Raw genomic sequence first — 22,387 nt, 5'->3', positions numbered from 1 at the left:
CACCTTGACTGTAATTTAGATCAAACCAAATTGAGAGCACTTTAATAATGAGTAAGGTTGTCTATACAGAGATTAAGTATTGTTTAAGCTGCTGCAAAGAACTCAGTGCTTGCATTGCCATTCTTGCAGGATGTGCTGACATAGCAGATGCTCATCAGTGGCAAAACCTCTCTCAGAAATGGCCACGTCCCTCTGACATCTTTTGCCCGAGCCACTGTACTTGTCCCCCACGCTGCAGTTTGTCACAGGGTTGAAATGATTCAAAGTGAAAATAACTTTCTGGAGCAAAGTTGCTGCCAAGAGCAAGACATGACACCACCTCAGAGCTGGCAGTTGCACAGCACAGCCAGAGCAGCTCAGCTGACCATCCACTGCATTTCCTTCTCTGTACTGACTGGCCTTTTCCAGTTTATTTATCCCCTTCCCTTCTGCTGACAGCTCTCTCATTTCACTCAGTGCATCTCTGAGACATATTGGGAAACAGAGGAAATGCTACCCTGTTGGGCTCACCTGTGTTTAGCCATAGCTACACCACAAGCTGCTGTGCTGCAGATTTGAGACATTTTTAGTGCATGTGATGACTGGAAAAAGCATCCAGGGTACGATGCTCTTGAAACATACTGAATTGTCTGAACAAAACCACCTGTGGTTGCTGTTAGTGTTACACTTCTTTGGTGCTTTCAAATCTACACAGCTGAGGACCCTTTTACATATAAAATACTCATTACATTATAACATGCAACTGCCAAAGATGCTGCAAAGGTCTGTACAAACCCATTTTTCTTTGAACTGGGGTGCCTGCTAAAGTACATGCAAATTTTACTGAAGTTACATCTGATTTTAGCTCACAGCTTCACGTGGAGGACAAAACATATAAACGACATCATGCTTGCCAGATCATGGGCTCCTGAATAGCTAAAGGAGTTGGCTCAAAAACAGATGGGAAATACAAATGCTAAGCTTTGATTTCTGTTGGAATAGGTACAGGAACTGATCTACACTCATAGTAACCTCTTCAGTTTCATTTCACTGTGTATTCTACTATGCAGGAAGATTCTATATTCTGCCTCATTGTGTTTTCATATTTGAAATCTGATTAAGAGCAGTGAGATTACACTGATACTTCTGGTCCATGCTGGATGAACTTCAGGGATTTATGTGTTATATATATTGCTAGAGTTGCCTTTGCACCTAAATTGAAAAGATTATTTTCATACAAACTTGGAGGTAAAAGTAACTCTAGTAAAATACAGAGCAACTCTAGTAATATTCACATGAATGCCTGAACATTTATCCCACACAATTTTAGACCAGACACAAAAGTACTTACTTTATGGGAAGCTACAAGTTTGCATCAAGGCCGAGTGTTTTCTTTAGGTTTAAATGAGTACCAAACTCTGCCTGTGCTATGCAGAGGCACAGAAGGTGTTTATAGGCTGAATGTGAGAGATCCTACTTTAAGCAGAGAGCTGGAATTACCTGCACAGGCCCTTTGCAGCCTATACTGCTCTGCAGTTCTACAAACAGCCATAACTGATGGCAGTATGTAATTAGAAATCAGAAATGACATCTCTCAAAGAGAACTGCTCTGAGCTCATGATCATTCTGTTAATGCTAGTTCAAAACTTCAGGTGAAACACCACCTGTAGCTGCTTGTACCCTTTTTCCCCTGATGGATTCTGCCACATTCACTGTGACACTGGGGATGGTCCAGAGATCCAGGAGCCTGCTCATTCCACCATGCAAAGGAAGCCTTGTGGCTTGTCACAGATAACAGTGTCAGGTATAGAAATACAAATACAAATATTTACAAACACAAAGAAAAAACATCCAGTGTTGCTGCACTAGGTCTCTCCTTGTGCATACCTAACATCAAAGGGTCAACAGTATGCAAAGAACAGCACCACAATAAAAAGAATCTTTAGTATTTTCTGTATCAAAGTCACCATGATGCTGTATCTACATTTAATTATAGCTTTTAAAACAAAGTGGTTATTAAATCTGACACCCTATTTTGGCACCCTGCTCATGGAAAAGGAATTTTTAACCAAGCCCCTTTTTCAGGTGGATTTATTCCTAAGCAAGTATGTGAAGATGGATATACAAGAGCTGCACTCAGACTGTAATGCCAAAACCCAATAAGACTGTCTAGTATGAGTTTAAATATAGACCCATGAAGAAGGCTCATTACATCTTTGAGGGTTTTCAGTTTGGTGAGGTTTCTTTCTCCTGGGGGGTGGTTGGTTTGGGGTTTTTTTTGCAGGCATTGTCACATACATGTCCACAGCTCACATTTTCCAGGTATGTAAGTGTTTCCCTTTTCATTAGAACTTTTATTTTATGGGAGAACACACCTGAGAATAAAAGGGGAATAAGAAGTTTGGGGTTTTGACATCTCTGCCAATACTGGTTCTTTATAAAGTAGTAATAGTGCTCTCTAAATACTTAATGTGCAACAAGCATCAGAGGAAACATTATGTTGCTCAAGTTCTCTAGGGTTTCTTCAGTTATTTTTGCTATATACTTCAGTCAAGTTGGGTTTGAGAATCTGTTTCCTAATCAGAAATCCAGACATATTTATAACAAAATAATAATGAGAATAAAACATAATTTAACTGTAAGATTTTGAAATTCAGCTGAATTGTCTATTGCACATACTTTTATATGAGCTCATTTCCAAACAACAGTGTACCAGTTTTTCCTGCTTGTTCTTCATTTCTCTATCACCCATTAGAGTGAAATCATTAACAGATCAAAATTTAATCACATAGAAATTAAGGTCACTAGGAGGCATACAAAAGGAGACACTCCTTCAAGCAAATACAGAGGCCTCTCATTTGCTAGGTTACCATGTTTGATAAAGCTTATCACTTGCTCACAGAAAAAGTCAAAATTTGCATGAAAGAAGGATCTCAGCACGCAGTGTTTGTAGCAAGGTTCCACAGCTGATCTCTGCTGCAAAGCTGCCACACGAGACCAGGATAAAATTTTATTTTGGCTGAGAGCTAAATAAACCTAACTGCAAACCTGAACATTATCTTACTTTATAAGAGCACACAATTCATTAACATCAAGATTCAGCAAATAACAGGAGACTTTGCTGCTCTCCTTGTACTGAAACGCCTCAACAGCAATGGGTTTCATCAGGAAAAACCCTGATTCCCAAAGTGTGAGAATTCGTGTGTGGCTGTAATGTGCTTCAATTACCACTACTGCACATCTGGAGTAGTTTCACTGCAGTACAAAGTGGGTTCTCATTACTTGGAAGGTACAATTCTTTGTGCTGTTGTGTAGGGCTACATAAGAGGCAGTGAAAAGAAAGGTCTGATAGTTAAGTTTAAAATATTTTTAGTGAATTCAATAAAAATACTTTCCAATCATAATACATTAAAAAAAAAAAAAAGATATATATATAGCCTACTTGGAAACAGAGATGGCAAATATCATATGCCAAGCTGATAAAGTTTCTAATCTAGATGTATTGACTTCTCCTTCCTGAGCATGGCAAGTCACTAGAAGTTTTGGAGAAGTTTTGGAGAAGGTCCATGCAAAAAACAGTTTGGTTTGTTCCTCAAGGCTACACCTCAAACTGAGCCTTCTTATTTTGTACACCACCAGGAAATAGGAACAGACAAAACAACTGTATATTCTATAAAAGATAATTAACAAAACAGCACATTTACTGAGTGAACTCAATTATAAAAGTAAGTCCCTTTCAGCAACAGGTTTCTCTTTCCTTCCCAAATAATCAGATTTGTAGATTAAGGCTGCTAGAAAATAAAGTTTCAATACACAGCATTCAAACACCAAAACTGATATCATCCAAAAGAAACCTAAAGAGACATTGCCCTCTCCACCTGCAGAAATGACTGTAGCACAATTCAGGGTGTTGCCAGTGTAGGCCATCATGAAATTGGCAGAGAAGTGGCAGATCCTGACATTTTAAATGAGTAGAAAACAGAGAATGAGACTAATGAAGAGGTGGAATGTGGGCAATAAAAATGTACCCACATCACATATGCCAAGAAAACAGAAGAATGCCTGGTACCTCAAGCTTTGGTCCCGAGAATAAGGAAAATTTGCGAAAAATTTGTTGGTGTGTTCATTGCAATATGCAGCCTTGAGCCAGCAGCCAATTTCCTGGGATAAATAGAGGTTACTTATTGCTAAAGCTAATTTGAAACAAAACAAACCATAACTGGAACAGAACTAGATAAGCATGTGCATAAGGGAGTTAGTTACAGAAGAAAAAGTGCAGTATACTTGATGCTTACTGCGTGGAGTCTGAGCAAGTGAAACATCCCCAAGGAAACTCAGAGCATCCCTGACTCAGGAATTTGAAATTGAGTTTAGCCAATCTCCTTAAAATGGAGAAAATACAGTAGCAGGACATCAGGGTGTAAAAACAAACCAACACACAACTACATCAACCACCACTGCCCCACCCCTCCCTCATGCAAGCCCACAACCAACATGTTATCTGTGAGGCCAGTCCCCCCTCAGTGAGGGAAAAAACGACAGGAAATGCAATTGTATCACTGCTTGGGGAATGCAGAGCACCTTGATAACACATGGACAATCCCAGCTCCACATCCTTTCTGCTCTCAAGCAAATGTGCTCTTCACTGAACTGCTGGAGAGGCGAGTCTGTCAGAGCACACTCAACATGGGGAATTCCTTTCTCTCACTCTGACCAGGAGTAGACTGAGATCATCCAAACAATCGAGGTGTGATTTTCATCCAGATTGCAACACTCCTGTTCTCCTCAAGGGCCTGCAACAGTGATTAGGCAGAAGCCTTCCTTACAGCAGAGTCCTATTTATTGAACTTTGAAAATGTTTTCTCTAAGGAAAACAAGTGGGTTTGGGTTCTGGTTGTTTGCTTGGCTTGGCATTTTAATTTGGGTTGTTGTTGTTGTTGTTGTTTTTTGGTTTTTTTTAATTGCTCCAGGTTCATCTGGCTGTACAATAATTTATGTTTTCAACTTTAGAAATGCATTGAACCTTCGTTGCATGTAACTTCTGGCAAAATAAGATGCCTTATCACCTCTTGGAAACAGGATTTTTGAATGCACCTGATGGAGTTCTTTGGGGTTGCTTGTGTTTCTTTTTTTAAACTTGCATGCACATAAAAACTCTGAGAAAGTCACTCTATTGCTATGGAGCCTTACTTTCTTCTCTCTACCCTAAAGCGAATCAGCAAATTGCTTTCACATAGGGAGCTCCTATAAAGGAGAATAGTCTTTGTTTGCTGACCCAGTTCCATAAAATATTAACAGAAGGGAGGTTATTGCCTAACAACATCAACACTGAGTTACAACCAAAGTTACATCGTTCTTGTTGATGACTTTCAGTACTCTGATTAATTTCACCCATTTCTCCGCAATGCATGAAATTCTTACACATTAATTCATTCGGATAATCCAAAATGTCTTCTATATGGAAGTCTTCATGTGAAAATTATTATTTATGAGGTGTCAAGTGAACAGTATTACAGCTGTGACTATTTGGTAGAGACATGGGACACATTAAATTTTTAAAAACTGACACGCCTTGTTAATTAGAAATGCCAACATTTGACATTTTTATTCCCAAGAAAATTAATTTATTATAGATTCATTTAATTTTTGGGAGAAAGCTGATGCTGGGAATTCTAATTCACAGCAGATTTCCAACCACAGGTTTCAGATCACCTTCTGTAGCACAAATAGATATAAATGAAATGCACTGAGCCCTCTATATCTAAAACTCTGAGTAAGCACAGCTGTGCCAAAGAACTGATTTCCATCCACCTTCTGATTCCTCATTTCCCACCTGGGACCGTGCAAAGCACTTTTTAAGCAGTCTTCCCAGTAGCTGGAAGAAAATTAATGATTGTACCGCTCAGTAGACAGAGCTCCGCCAGTGACCAGCCGTGGCTTTTTTTGTTTTTTTCTTTTTGTAAAAGTAAAGAAGATGACATAAGAATACAGACAGAATAGACACAATCCTGATTCTCAAAATTATTTTTATACCTGGCAGGTCTATCTAATGAGGGCTATTCATACAGACTAGGCAGATTTCCTTCTACAGCTGTGTAATACCATCCCAAACCTCCTGGCTTAGGATTTGGTTTTTTCCCAGAAAACTTATTATTTCCCTACACTGGGACACTTCCAACATCAGAGAAAACTGCCTTCAGCATCACTGTACAGAACTGGAATTTATTTTCTTCGCTAACCCAGATATTTAACAGTGACATGTGATCAACTTACAGCTTCACAGTAAATTAGTCATAGTGGTTGATAAATTCACACAACACAGTAGTTGAGCTAATAGTGCCCCACATGTCAACATGGACTTACACTAGGGAGGAGACAGTAAGGTACACAACTTGCCACACCCTAGATCACACACTACAACTAAGAGGCTAAATTCTTAACTTTGCAGGGCAGCATTCATAGGGTTTCAGGCCAAAGCCCATCAGCAGTGATCCTTTTAGCCTGAGTAAAACAACTGCTGGCTTAGCCACACAACTGTGTCAAAAACTTCATGCTAACTTACAGTAAGGTTGTGTGTTTGAGCTTCTTTGTTACTTATGCGAAACATGAATCCTTCTGCAAAACAAACACAGCAAAATCTGCATACCAAAGGGAATTCTCCTTTTCAGCTCTTTGTAGCAGCTGGTTGAATAGAACAGGATAATTAGATTCCAGTACTCAGACGGCTGAGATTTACTGACTGTGAAAACTAACATTGCCCCCAGTGAAGAAACCAACATAAATAGCTCTGGCCCAAGGGGTACCTTGGACATATTGGCATTGGCTTCATGAGATATCAGTATGTCAAGTTCCCTGTGTGGAATGCACAGGCAAACCTGCTGGGGTGGGGTTAATGTGCCAAGAGAGTCATGGAGAGGCTATTTGAAGCATCTGGAGCATCTCTCAGTTTGAATCTAATACAAAAGAAAATAAGGTTCAAAGGAAAGATGCAGTAAGAAAGAGCAAAAACAAACAAAAAAGTCAAGGGAAAAAAAAAAAAAACCAATAAAGAAACCAAGCTTGAAGAACCTCCTAGAATTAGAAGCAAAGAACTAGTCTACAATTTTTTAAAATCCAAATCATTGCAGACTATTGTATATAAAGAACTGCTGTGCTATGGCTGTGTCTAGGCTTTAGGTGTCACCTGTGTCCCTACAATATTTTTGCCCGGGTTACCTACAATCCCTGAATTTATTCTTCTAGGGCTTGTTGTCATTGGAAGGCAGGAGTTGTTAAATGTCCTTCTGTATTTGGAAGGAACATTCTCCCACAGATTCCTAAAGGGGAAAATAATCCTTGGACATTTGGCACAGAGAATGTTGCATCCATCCACAGACAGGTGAGAACAGCCCAACTGCCAGGATGCCAACAGGAGGGGATCTGCTCAGACTCCATGCCAATCCCATGGCCTAATTGTGCCGCAAACTTACCTTCAGCTGTGTCACCACAGTTATTTCCCAGCAGTTCATTTTGCAAAAAGGGCAGGAAAATATTACATAAATAAAGCTTTGCAAGAGTCTTTCTAGATACCACTAGTAAGTATCAAAAACTGCTGAAGGTAAGTGGAAGATAAAGGCAACAGAAAGAACAAAAGGCATAGCTTGTCTATTTTCCTACTGATGTTGAGATGCTGTTTCAAAAGGGGTTATCTCAAAGAATGCAGGCACGTGCTAGAGGCTGGGCATAATTATTTAGACTCACTGACTCACAGATGTCACCTTTAACTGGTTTGTCAGTTGTCAAGCACTGCCTGACAATCCTGCTCAGAGATGAAGTACAAGCAAGACTGCACATGTACTGTCTAACAACAGTGCTGCATATTGCACCAAAGGAACTGTCAAAGACAAATCTAAAGAGCAGCTCTTCAGATAGATTCTCACACAGTAACACATGAACAGAAGTGCCACATAAATCACCTGTGACACACTGGCCTTCTGGTTTATGTACCAGGGTCCAAGATTAGAGACGTGCAGAGCTGAGGTGCCAAAGCTATGAAGCATTCAGAACCACTAAGGATATTTTGCTTTCAGGGTATGAGGTCAAATCAAACAAAATTTTGCACAAGTCTGACCTCAACAGACAGTTAATCTAATCTTAACAATGTGGACATTTCAAGTCATGATGTGTTTATAAAGCTGTAGATGTCACTAATCTAAAAGAGTTTGCAGACAGTCTGAAGGGATAGAATAAAAATTGTTTTGAAAGCTGTTCACTGGAGAACTGTATTTTTTCCATGTGTTCTGTGACAAAAGCAATCAAGACTGACGGACTGGAAAATCTCTGCCTTTAATGCAAAAATATTGATGCCCTGTATGTGCTAAATTAAGCCCATCTCTGCAGGTGTTTGTTTTGCCCACTAGCAGGAGATAAAACAGTCATTGTCATGTTCTAGGTAGCACTGAACTGTATCTCAGTATATGCTTAGTAAATACAAAGTAATTAACTAATTATTCTCTTTTACAGTTGATATAAATTTTTATAGTGACAAATCAGAGGCTTGTTAGGAAGCACAGCAATGAAGCATCACTGCCTGTGACAAACAAGGAGAGTTGAATAGTGCAATATTCTTGGTTCCATGTAGTGAACTCGGTCATTGTAAAACAGCACAATATGGATGCTTCACAGCTGTGTTTGGTCACGGTTTCTAAGCCACCTCAAAGAATTTTAGACCAAATACCTCTGTTAAAGAGACAAAGGAAAATCCTACCTATACAAATTATATTTACAATCAAGACTTACACTGCTACTCCCATTGTTCAGACTTGAAATGACAAGGAGTAGAACTAAGTGAAGCTTTAAAGAACTTGCATGTAATCCAAATATAATTCCTTGCTTCTCACCTATTTCCTGAAAGAGGCTCTTGAAATGTTCTTAACCACTTACTTAACACTGCAGCTATGCCTAGTCACTATCATTAAGGGAGATAAACATATTCAGAATAATTCAGCTCCACTAATTCCCTTAAGGAAAAGAAAACGAAATTTAAAAAAAACCAACTGCATTTTGAGTGCATCAGCCCCTAACATATGCTAGAAATTAGAAAGTAATTACAGTTGCTTAGAATGCCTTAAGTACTGGCTGAAATATTTTAACTTCATTTAAGACACAAAATAATTGAAACCAAATTCTGTGCTGAGGAAAAAAAAATTAAACCTCTCTCCTTGAAAACAGGGCTTGAAGATGATAAAGAAAAGCACCCTTTTATCCTAACAGTTCTGCTCCTAAGTAAATTTTGTTGAAGAAAGAGAAGAAAAAGTTCTTGAAATTGTGGCTGAGGTAGACATCAGCTATGATAGGCTGATTAGACACAGCTAATTTTTTTTTAAAAGCTTTGAAATGTGTTGATTGAATCAAACTTGATTCCTTATTATTTGACTAGATTTTAGCTTTTCCTGTGTCAAATTAGGGAACATTCCTAAAAGCTACATTTTTTTCATAGAGTGGTCTATGATGCCTGAGATTTACATCTGCACAGAGGACACACACAGGGCAGTATCCCACAGAGGATTCCTGCTAAAAACCAAAGCAAACACAATGACATTACTGGAGCTGATAGGAGCAAACAGGGACGCTGAGGTTCAAAACTAACAGTTTAAAAGTAGACATATCAAATGCACAAATAAAAGTATGGGAAGTCTTGGCACAGCCCCAGATTAAATCTATGAAATGCTACAGACACTTCAGAATATGCATGTGAAGAGGTACAATACATAAAACTGCTGCTCTATGGCACAAAGTCACATTCCTTAAGACCGTGACTGGACCAGGAGGAACCTTCTGATGAGAAGAAGAAAATTGTTCTTCCTCTGCAAGCTACCTCATTTTCAGGGAGGGAAGCTTCAGCCTAGTATAAAGGCAGGCAGAGAAAGAGCTAGAGAACAAAAAAAACTCAGCAAGATCTGTAAGCCTGTAGTTTATTCAAAGACCAGGAGACAACTGAGAAAATAGAGCTATTAAGGGTAACAGCAGAATACCAACTCTGAGACTGACCAGCAACAGTGGATACCAAGAACTATGAAAAAAATCTGAAATTACAAACAAATCTGGAGAGAGATAAAACACAGAATTAAACCAGAAAGCATCCAAAGATACAAAGGGATTGCAAAGTGTCAGATTCTCACTGAAAATGTGTTGGTGTCTGTTTCCAAAGGTTCACCTAGAACCCCTTGTCAGCCTGTAGTTTCAAATTAACACCTAAAACAATTTCTCCTCAGGACAATCTCAGACTAAAATAAGGTCCATCCTATTTCAGATTGCTTCCTATCCCCACCTTCCTTCTATTATTTAATGAAATGAATGTTGCCATATTTCTGATGTAACACAGTCAAAAAAGGAAAACAGAACTTGTAGCCTTTTATTTTACTTTAGGCTAAAATTTCCCACTCACCAGTGATTTCACCTTTGTCCCAGAAAGTATTTAATGAAGGGGAAAAGGCCTTTCTGGTGGCATCTGTGACAATAAAATGTTGGTATGCATTAGAGAAGCAACAGGACAGGCAGAACGTGTGCCAGAGGCTGATTCCCCCTCCCTGCCACCAGTATCAGCTATTCCTATAGCAGAGCTTAAGCCAGGCTACAACAGTACCAAGCTTTAAATACAGTTGAACTACTTCCAATATGTTTTTCAGTGTAATTTCTAGACTTATTTTACATTTTTATTGCAAACTCAATTCCCAGAGGAGCTCAAGCATTTTGGAAACTGTATGAAGGGCTGAACTTCAACAGACTATTAATTTTGGAGTAAGAGGCAAGGAAATACTCATCAGCAGGTGCCTCCAGATATGGGTGAAGGTAACCTGGAACCAGGACTACAGGGAGGGCACTCCAATAGATGCCACTTCATTAAAATGGGATTCAGTACCACCAGGATACAAATCATGGATTTTTTGCATATCATACTTCAGCACTTCTTGTCAGACATTTTGTAACCACAATGAAGATCCACAGTATGAGTTGTGAAGTTTAATATGTTGAACACATACAACACATGTCTTACCTTACACTGCCACGCTTTGCCATATAAGCCTGCCAGGTTCACAAACAAAGAATCATTTAAGAAGGGTAAGAAATTTATCATATTTAAATATAATTACACACTCTTAAGAAATACTTAACACATCCAGTCTCCTCCTGGGAGGCAGATTCTTCCTCTAGCTTTCAGTGGACACCAGCTCCAAGTAAGGATCTCAGCCAGCTGATACATGATTGCTCTTTTAATATGAGCTTTGGCCTTTCTCTGCAGCTAGACTTCCAATGCACCCAACCATACTGGATGCACCTCACAGATACTACTAACACCTGAATCATCACAAGGTATCTTTGGATGGGTGTATAAAGACACACTGCATGAAAATTCACAAGCTGTTTTCAAATTTAAGAAGTAACAAAGTGTCTTGCAAAATAACAAGTTAAACAAGCAGATTCTTCTAGTTACATACTTAAAATAATAGTTCATCCTATGAGTCTCATCCTAGTTGGAGAATTTTTTTTTACCTGGGAATTCATTTTGTGTTGTTCTGCATTACTTCTAATGCCACTGCCTCTTGTGGGCTTCTTTTTTGTGAGAAACTTCCAGTTCTAGAAAGTACAAAGTCCTCATGATAAAGTAAATAACTTAAACATTTTATTATTTAAGGTAAAGAATTAATGCTATATTCTGATTATGTATTTTAAAAAACGAAGGGAAAAGTATCCTGGAGGGTACTTGAAATGTCATGGCAAATTAAATCGAAATGCAAAAACTCTCCTTCTGCTTTCTAAACACAGAATGATTCCCTGCTAAAAGGAAAAAAGCTGACACAAGAGACCTGTGTTAGGAACAGATAGAGAGAACAGCCAGTTAAAGACTTACATGTAATTTGGATGATAGAGTATCTTTGGGCTTTTCATGAAAAGGAACCTAAGGAGAACCAGTATCAGATTAACATCGACACGTGATGGGATCACTGGCTATTCCTGCACCTTTCAATACAGTTTCATCACACTATGCCCAAGAGGTAGGTACCATCCCAATAATTCCTATTAGAAAATGAACTAACCAACTGAGCAGAAAGACTTTCACAAACTCCTGTCAGTCTAAGTCAGTGATTAAATCCAGCAACTCGGCTTTTAATGTTTTTGAAAAATGGTTAGGTAGGATTTTCAATTATTGTAGATCAAGTAGAGATTTAGAGATTTTAAAGGCTTTCTAGCACTTTAACAACTGTTTCAAATCTTCAATAAAGCATTATTTGATAACAGATGTTAGTGTCCTTTGTTTCTAAATCCAAAGGCAAGGAAGAATACCTTCCAAAACAAACTGAAAAAGTATTTCAATGAAAAGCAATAAAAGAGCTTCCTATTCACAGGAGCTGACTGATGATGATTACATTGATTTAAAAAAGAATTGGAAAAATAAAAAAAAAAAAGGGAAGAAAAATCTAGAAATTACTCCCAGTAATTTCAAATAGTAGCAGCAAGAGATAAATAAAAACCCAGTAGAATTGCTTTTCAGAGACTGAGAATGGAAAAAGAATAAAAAAAATTGCTTTCCATTAACACAGAAATAGTATTTTTACAACTACCCAATCAAGAGAGGCAGAAAATGTGTAACTAGAGGACAGTGGCATAACCAGATTTTAGTGACACAGTGATAAAAAGGAGATTAAAAAGCAGCAGAAAACATGGATGCAAACAAGCATTTGTAAGCAGCAGATAAAGAACAGCTGAAGGCAGTAACTCAGGCTGTAACATGGCTGATAAAGCAGCCTTGCAACTCTCTAATCACCTAAGTCCCAGGAGTCCTGGTTTTGTGAGGAGCAAATAACTTATTGTTTTCATAGAGCAGTAAATTTCATGCATAATTTTGAAGTACTGAAACATGATGCATCCCTTAGGAAAGCAAACAGTTTGCAAGTAATTGAGAAATGGACACTAGAAATGGAATAACACTGCAGTTTGGATAGAACAGTTCCCACATGGAGAGATTCCTGCAGAGCAGGGTGTCCTTATTATCAGACTCCTCCTGGTGCCCAGAAGCAGCATCACTTGTACTGTTTGACTGTGCAGTGGAAATTTCTGATCATCCCACCTCTGTCAGGGAAGAGGGGATATAACATCACCAAAGAGCAATCAGGAACAGGTTGTAAGAAAGGATGTAGAGAAGCCTCCCACAGTTATTTATGGATGCACAGATATTTCAGCACAGGATTTCCAGAAGGGATTTTATAGGCCTTTTGGTGTTATAAAAACCAGGCAAGTCTCAAATAGGTTTTGCATCTAACTGGGCTCCTGCCCATTCCCTTTGCCAAAGAAGCCCCTCAGAACCCACATAAGGGCACATAGATCTGACTAATAAGAGTATGGCCAAAGCCCAGAATGAAATGTCACTTCAGTGCTATTAAAAACTGTCTGTAAGTATTTTGTTCATTGTGTTTAAGTGATACTGAAGTACAGAAAAATATCTGGATGGACCTTAGTCCAGTAATAAATTCAACAGCAATGAAGCCTAAAAATGCAAATGGATGACAAATGTGTGGGAAAGAAATTAGACACAATAAAATAATTGAACATTAGTCTTTGTATAATTGATTTGTTACTGACTGACATTGATTGTACCTTTCCTTTTGGATTTCTGTGAAGCTATTCTCATTCACACAGTTTCTAATTTGACTGAAGCCTTGAGGAAGCAGAATGTGCAATAACACAGGGGCAATACTTCCTGTAGTTCCCTGCTGTTGCATTCTAAATGATTCCTCTTTGCACAGATTAATCCCTGTTTTCTATACATCTGTATTAGAAACAGAACCTTTAGACTTGCTAAAGGCTTTGGAAATCTACATACTGTCTACAGCAGATTAAAGTCTGCATTAGGAAAGAAACAGAATTCAAAGCTTTGAGAAGGCATTCTAGATTTTGCTGTACATAAAAATATCCCTGCATCCTCCTATTAATGATAACAAAAAATACAAGTGTCCTCTTGAGCCTTCAGCTCTAAGTTTGTCCCAGATTCTGACAAACAGCATGCAATTAAAGATCAGAGCAAGAACAGAAAAGGAATCAGATTTCTAAACCTCTCTGGAGGGTGCCATATCTGCACAAATGTTGATAGGACCATTCCCTTTACTTTGGTGATTATACTGCAAAAAGTTTATAACTGTCCTAGAGAATTAAAACCACACCTGAATAGAGCTTCACCCACTGAACACCTTTAATTCCTTTATTCACAAACTTTCAAAAAACGACTCCTGTTTCCCCTGGCGTGATTGACTGGGACCTTTTGTGGGTTTTTTGAAGGTATATATGACAGTAATACAGTTTAGTCTACATCTGACTGAAGGGCATCAAACATTAAAGATGGCACAAGATGAAGTTTTTTACCAGCTAGAGCTATGTGATATTTTGGTCACCCAAAAAGTCTTTATAAGTTGACAATCACACTCAACCTTATGAATTCAGCCTTTTGCTCCCTTAGCTGTAATTAATTCTAAGAGAAGTCAAGTAAAACACAATTAGACAGCAATAAGTAAATTTTAGGGACTCATTAACTTTTTATTTCATGTGAATTTTGATTCTTGACTGCACCTAAGAAAACTGAGGAAAAAACCCAACCCATAGGGGTGCAAATATAAGCTTTATTAAGCATCAATCACTTATTAGGAGAAGCTCTAAAATACAGCAGCAGAATTTCCTCGTCTTGAACCATTTGGATGATAGAAAGACTTGGACATGGTGTCTGCTGTTGTTCAACAAGAAAAAAATATTGTTTTATAGGGTGCTGTGTATGATTAAGTGTACTTTGTTACCTTGGGTATTTTTCTGTAAGAATTGTGCCAATCTAATGTGGCAACAAATCTCCTGCAGAAACTGTAAATGGAAAAATATCTGTACCCTTTTTCCCCACTGGTACTTGTTAGGCTCTAACAGAAGCAAAGTCAGTTGAGAGAACCTACAACAACCCTCAAATTCAAAAGCCAAACCTGAACATTTGGTAGATGTCAAGTCTTAACCTGCTGAGCCTTACACTGCATGTTTTAAGGTACAAGTGTGGGGGCAGAAACCTTCCCCAGTTCTTTTTGAAAACCATTCAAGTCAAATATTTTCATTGGTTATCCCCTATTCGATCTGATTTTTGCTGTTTCATTTTTTTCCACAATGTCTTGAGAAGTGAAGATCTGAACACAGCTGGAGCCACAAATCATTCAGCCTTAGTTACAGTTTAGTTGTGGCTTAATTTATTTGTGAAGGATTTATTGGAATAAGAGGTACACAGTAAATATTTCTATACCCACTGGAGCTGGGTTCTGCCACAATATTAAAATCTTTGGCACATTCTTCAAGTATATATACACACAAGTTCAATAAATTCTTAGTCAAGAATTGAGAGGCCCCGCTCAAACTTAAAATTACCAGATATTAAGTGCTAGATTCTTTAATCTAGTATTTGTAAAACCTCCAGTATCTTCTTGATATCTAATCATCACAGCTTGAAAGAGACAGAGCAAAATAAACCACATATCACTTGTTTGATAGCAAGCTACTTCATCATTGGATGCACACATTTCTTCATCCTGTTTTGGAACACACAGACCAAAACAATGTTGTTTTCCTACTGGTTTCTTATTGATCTAACCCATGTGGGCTTGTTTCTAAAGGCATTTTCTTACTCTTTATGTACAGCAATGGTAAAAGAATATCTAAAGCAAAACAAAAGAGCAACTTGAAGTAGTAGTCTGAAATCATAGATTTCATAGGTGATAGAAAAAGCTTGATAGAAAAACAAAAACTCTCTTCTGACATCTGCTACACTTGGGGGCAAAAAAATCAAAAACTCCAAGCTATGAAGTACTGAATGCTTTTGAAGTCATAACACAGCTGAACACAAGACCATTGTTCTTCTCTGATTGCACCTGAGTGTCTGTGTGGGGTTTCTCCTCAGCAACCACAGGTGTCCCACACCCTTGTAATGAAGTTAGTTTTTAGGTCTTTTACCCCTACAGATACTTGCAAAGTTTACCAACAGATACTTGTGAAGTATATAATTACACTAAAATTTCACCTAGTATTAGGCTAGCAATACTAAAATATTAATTGCTTGTAAAATACGTTAATCTAAAAAAATAAGCTTCTGACATTCATTCTCATTACCTGTGCTTCATAGGTATTTGTTAAAAAAATGAAATCAAATTTTGTCACAAGGACATCACTGAAAAGAAAGAACTGTGATTACTGAGTCACTAAAAGATGCTTGAATGTTTTCAGAGACCTAGGCCTGAGTCACTTAAGCATTTAATTCCTATTGATCTTAACAAAACTCAGGCACCCTTATACTTTCATGCATCTGGGACTTGAATTCTTGAGGCCTTTCTATCATGATGAAAAAATGTACCCTATCACTTGCTAAATAAGTTCACCCTAGGTTGTATTTATGTCAGCTTTCATATGGACAAAGAGAACAGCAATCATTTTCATGTAGCTTGGGGCTTGAAACAAGCTCTCACTTATACAGGAGTAAATTCAGGGTAATTCCATTTACTTCATTTGATTGGATCTGGCCTCTTGCTTCTGACACTGCCTGTGGTAACAAAAATCTGTACTGTAACATTTTTTTCCCCTCCAAAATAAGACTGCATTTTAAGGAGAATGTTTACTAAGAAGAATGTCAAGGCTTTGCACTAAACTTACAGAGATTGCTGGCCTCTACATGGATATTTGAGCACAAGCAACCAAGATTATTTTTTGTAAAGTGACATAGGAAAGTCATACACAGACATAGCACCTGCTACAAAATACCTTCCCCTTACACACACAATTCCTTTCCAATCCCCACTATCCAAAAAATAAAATGGAAGTGTAAACACACAAGTTATGGCACCACAAACTGTATTCAAAGGGCAGAACATCCATGCTTTGGATTAGTACTGCAGTAGTTAAGAGAAGAAGGTAAGTCAGATACCTATACTTCTTTTCTGGCACAGTAAATTATTTTTACTTTTTTGTTTGTTCTGGCATAACTATTCCTAGCAGTCACCTGCCAGGCAGGAGCAGGTGTACAGCTGCTACTGTGCCAGGTAACACATCACTGAAAAGGGGAGCCAATTTTCAGCACGTGCAGACCACCTTCTATCATCTCTGCAACAGAGTTCCAAGTCTGGCATATCCTTGCATCATTACTCTTGAAAATTTTAGCTTTTCTATTTAAATACGCAAATAGTCCATAATAACTTACTTACAGTTCCCTGTGATCATTATTCTTTCCATTGGAAATTATGGCAACTGGAATCCTCTGCACTGCAGCACATAGTGTGCACACCCAGAGAGAAATCAAAATGTGTCATCTTTGTTGATAGAAAGATAAATATAGTTGAAGTCAGATTAATATTTCCAAGATTACTCATTTCTTCTTCAAAAGAGAAGCAAAGATCATGTGCAAAATGACAGCTACCCATCTGGGACTGGAAAAGTCACCATATGGATGCCTTTTGCTAATTATAGATAAATTTTTGATCTAAGGGATTTAAAAGAAGGGATCTGTCAGTTCAAAAATATACTTCCTCTCCTCCCTCATTCAGGCAATGCTTTGGTGTTGGCTAATCAATTAGGCAGAGCACTCGATCACACAGATTTGCTTCACCTTTAAGGTGGCAATTTTCTCCCACTTAATGCAATATGCAATCCCACTTGTAGCTCAATTACAGAAATATGTTACAATGATTCCTTTTTCTGTTTCCAGATCAGAGTAGCCTCCATAATCTTTTAGCCCAAGGGCCCCCACATTCAGAGGCCATGAGACTGCCTTATATTACTGTGCCACATATGATATCTCCACTTGAACTACAGTATACACTCCTGAAAATCATCCTAAGTGGGCTACAAGATGTTTCAATAACATAATTATCACCCAAGAAAAGTTCTTCCAGGAGCAATTAATTTACATAAATTATTAAGTATGTATTCCTAACTTTGTGCAAGTTGCTTCCTAATAGACTATAAAATTAATTTTTTCTTGCATTTTTTGTCTGCTGAATTGACTGATTAATTCTCTATCAAATTAGTGAACTGGCTGGATATATTTACAGACCACATTGTTCTTCAGCCTTTACTTTGATACACTATTAGCGTGAGTTTGTCCTTGGGACAAAAAAAGGGTTCCTCTAAAGCCTCCAATTTTTGGCCTCCTTCTAGAACTGCAGGCTGATACTCCAGTGGCAATTATATCCCTGCCAAATGCAGAGGGTGCAGTCTTTTCATGCCTGCTTAGCATTTTATAACATTTATACATGAACTGCATTAGCCTTTTTTTCACTACAGTAGAAATTCACTTCTGCATGTAGAGGTAGCTGAGGTGAAGAAAACTGCACCCCTAGTAACTGGGAGAGACAGGCTTTTCTTAAGACCACTGAGAGCACTTACCTGCCTACTATAAAGCCTCATTCTCCTCCTCTCTGCTGAGTTCACTGAAAGTTAGATAGGGCACATATGTTGGATGTTACCCCTCTGCCTCAGAGGGGTTAGGGGTGGGGAAGAGTTAAAGAAGTGCAATTAAGTTGAACTCAGACCAACTGTTGTGCATTCACTCCTCTCCAGAGGTGTTTTAGACATGTCATAGCATCTTCAACTGTACTTTAGCCACACAAACCCAGTACAAGTTCATGCCAGAGACATTTTTTCACACTCTTCCTGTCCTGTCCCAGTAGAGTCTCACATTCTGTCCATAATTAAACCAAGCACCTGCCACTATGATGCACAGAATTAGTCCCCATACCTGCCCTTGACACACCTGAGGACTTCATGAAGGTCACCAACATTCACCTTTGGCATGTACACCTCAGTGAGGCAGAAAATGAAAAGGCAGATGGAAATGGTAATTGCACCCAGTCAATTTCATTTCCTAACTAAAATACAGCAAATTTGCTTTGTGGAAACCCCAGTTTTCTCAAGAGCTATCGCTCCCATAAAAGCAGGCTGCCAGCAAGGTCAGGTATGGTACCTTCAGTACCTAATGAGCAAGGGCCTATATTCCACCTTCTCCCACAGCCCAAGGGGAAAACAAAATACAAAAGATAATCACAAGAAGTCAACTCCTTTACTTACATGACTTTTAATACAGGTGGTAATTATCTAGCACAATGACCATCTATTGAGTAATCTAATTCTCAATTTGAATATTAGTTAAGTAATCCTTTATGCTGCATAGCTCTTATCCCATCAAGGAGCTTGCTTAACACAGCACTTACTCCTACAACTCTAAATCTACACCATTTAACAGCAAGAGGTCTTCATCACTGAAGCCTTATTTCTAATCACATTTCTAGAAATTACTTAGTAGCTTATATTTTATCCATGCCATGAAAACTTTAACCACTCATAAAAACCTCTTGCCTGCTGCAGTCACAGTCCCAAAAAAAGCGTATCAATTTCCACACAGACCACAACCTGCAAAACCATCTCACACCATTGCAGTCCCTGTTAGCTCCGAGTTTTCCTCATCTTATCATAGAATTTTCCACCTTTGCTTTCAAAAAGTAAAATTTTAGCACACAAAAGATTTAATCCTTCAGCTAACCCAAAGATGCTATGCTTTCCTAGAGAAAACGCAGGAAGTCAGCCTTCTAAGGCTCATCTAAAGTTCAGCTTTAAGCTCAATATAACATCCCATAGACAAGAACTGCAGTCTTCCTCATCATAAGAAAGGTAAGACAAGGCACTAAAACTCTCTGCCACCGCTCTGAGTTATTTGCTTTTAAACAGACCGAAGCTGCATCTGCCCCAGGCACTCCCGTCTCTCTGCCCGACAGCCACCGCAGGTCACAAGCGCCTCCTGTGCTCATACTGACACCCATGAAAGGGCTTTTCCCTCCCCTCACACCCTGGAAAACACGGAGGAGCCCTTCCAGTAGAGCTCTCTGTTAACCCAAGTCCCAAGTGTGGCAGCACGCCCGCGTTTCAGCGTTTCCAAAGCCACTCACCGCCAGCAGCAGCCGCCCCCTCACTCTGTGCCCGAGCCCCGCACCGCGGCTCACACGGCAGCCCACAGACACCTTCTTCTAAAACTTTCTCCTGAGCCAGGCTCCTGCTTTTCTGGGCTGACCTGTTCGGTGTCCTTGGGCAATCTCCCCGACCTGCCACTTCACCTCAACTGCCCACAGGTGCCCCAGAGCCCCCTCCCAGGGACCGGCCCCGCCTTCCCCACCTGCTCATCAGCATCATCCCGCTCAGCTGCGGCTGCTAACGGGTTCTTTGAACACTCTAATTAAACGGAGGCCTCCCTATTTGTACAAGAAGCTTTACTTTAACAAAAACCCAAAACAACAACAAAAAGCCAAAACCAAACAAATAGGAAAAAAAAAAAAAAGTAAGGGAGTAGATTCAGAAATTTTAACACGTCAACTTTCTAAGCTTCTAAATACGCAGTTCTGAATTTGTGAGACACAGAAAGGCACAAGGAGTCGCAGGCCTCACAACAATATCCTTAACTTTCATGATCAAAGAGTTGCCTAAAGGCAGCATGAACAGAAACATTCAGATTAAGCTCCTGAAAAACTTACCTTTTGTGAGATTCAATAGTTCACATGCTGCTGAAAGGCAGCATCTACTTCCACTTGAAGTTTGCAAGGCCAGACTTGAAAGAATTTAAAGGTTTCTTTTGGCTTTAAAAAAAATCTGTGGCTGTGCCCTGTTGTGCTCAGGAGAGCACTAAGCTGAGAAAAGGAAACCAAAGTCAAGTCCCTTGCTTATCTGAAGCAGTAACAGTAAAAACTTTCGTCACATTTCTGAAGAACAAACTATTTTCACAACTAACCTAGGTCTTTCTCTGCCCCTTCCACCAAAGCCCTACCTCTCTACAGAGAGGAAACAGCTGATTTATGGGGCTGGAGAAAAGCAGAACTTGGCCCAAGTGATGCAGAGAGTGTTCAAGGTCAGAGGGGATGGTAAGGCAGAAACTGCTTCAAACAGCTGGAACTTCTGTGTCCCCTGCTCTGGGTTTTTGCTCTCCTAGGCTGGATTTTTAAACCCGATAACAATACAGTGGAGTCATGATTTAAGAAATTACCTCCAAAAGGTACAAGCATTGTAGTAAAATATCTAATACTCTTTCCAGCTGATTCACATTGTGAGCTAACTTGTGAGATGTTAAGCTCCCATGTACAAGTTTTCCAGAGATGTCAATGTGTTTAAAGCAGGTTCAGTTCTTTGCTGCTTTCACAGGCTTAGTTGCTTAGGATGGCTTCATTTGCATTTAGCTGAAGGAAAATTAGGACTAAGGAAAAAATTTCATGTGGAATATCTACTAAAGAAAATAATTCTCCTAATTTCCCAGTGCTGTTCTTTGTCTTAAGGGAAAGTCAGGGGAAGAAAGAAGAAAATCCCCTAGCAAAATGAACAGCAAGAGAACCTAGCCTGTCTGCTGATAAAAACATTGATATTGATGGACTTAAGGGATTGGCACAATCAGGTTGTTTACCTGATGAAAATATGAAGAACAATGTGAATCATGACAATTTCAAGGAAAAGACGTATTTGAAAATGAACAAAAAGAAGATATGTTTTAAAATGAACAACAGCATATGTTTATGCTTTCTTAAAAACAGCTTCAGGCCTTTTGTCAGTATCCCATGATAATACCAAGCATGAAACAACAAAAGAAAGTTTCTATATTTTAAATTTCCTTTAGAAGTGAGTCTAGAAGTACCTGGGAATGCAGTGAGCACTGCTTGGGAGAAAACATATCCGAGGTTCTCTTCTACCAGAGCTGCTTGAAATGCATTAACTAGAAGGTTTGGTGGATTAAATGTAGATTTTCCCCATGTAAGGAATTGGCAATGTGAACTTAGGTCCTTTTGATAAAATGCTAACTTTCTAAATATATACGGATATATTTAGGAGAACCAGATGTAAGGTAATGATCTGTCTGTCCATTCAGAGGGTTTAACAAACAGGTACTTCAGAACAAATGAACATTTGTGTTGTGGGGGGCTGTTTTTGCGTATTAGGAGCCCACAAAATTTTAATCACAGAAAAAATCATGCATTTTGATGTACTGACCCAAACTAAAGCAATTAAAATGTACCCTAACAGCATGTTATTCTATGACAGAGTTAATGCTATTATACATACCTACATCTAAAGCAAAAACCATTTGTAAGCAACTACAGACTGAAATCATCCAATCCTGAACAGAATGTTGGAAAATCAGCCCAGATGAAAATCAAAATACATTATCTGGAAATACTTTAATAAAAGTATTCATGAATTCATGGCATATTTATTTGCCTTAGCACAGACCAACTATTATCAAAGTACAGAAGTATTTGTTTCTCTGCTCACTATAACTTAGACTTTGGTAAGTTTTACAAAAGGAAAGGTTTTCTCTTTTCCTTAGTTGGACATT

General features: G+C 38.7%; 1 long non-coding RNA gene across 1 annotated transcript in view; it reads right to left on the bottom strand.

Moving 5' to 3' along the window:
- The window catches only part of LOC138118940 (uncharacterized), a 28,772-nt gene extending 8,674 nt beyond the window's left edge, over positions 1 to 20,098 (bottom strand). Inside the window, exon 1 of the long non-coding RNA XR_011155336.1 lies at positions 19,965 to 20,098. This is a non-coding gene — a long non-coding RNA (uncharacterized lncRNA). The remainder of the gene's footprint in view (positions 1 to 19,964) is intronic.
- Positions 20,099 to 22,387: the final 2,289 nt, after the last annotated feature.

The sequence above is a fragment of the Aphelocoma coerulescens genome, chromosome 14 (genome assembly GCF_041296385.1).
Source record: "Aphelocoma coerulescens isolate FSJ_1873_10779 chromosome 14, UR_Acoe_1.0, whole genome shotgun sequence".
Taxonomy (NCBI): Eukaryota; Metazoa; Chordata; class Aves; order Passeriformes; family Corvidae; genus Aphelocoma; species Aphelocoma coerulescens.
This window is presented reverse-complemented; position numbering and strand designations above follow the sequence as displayed.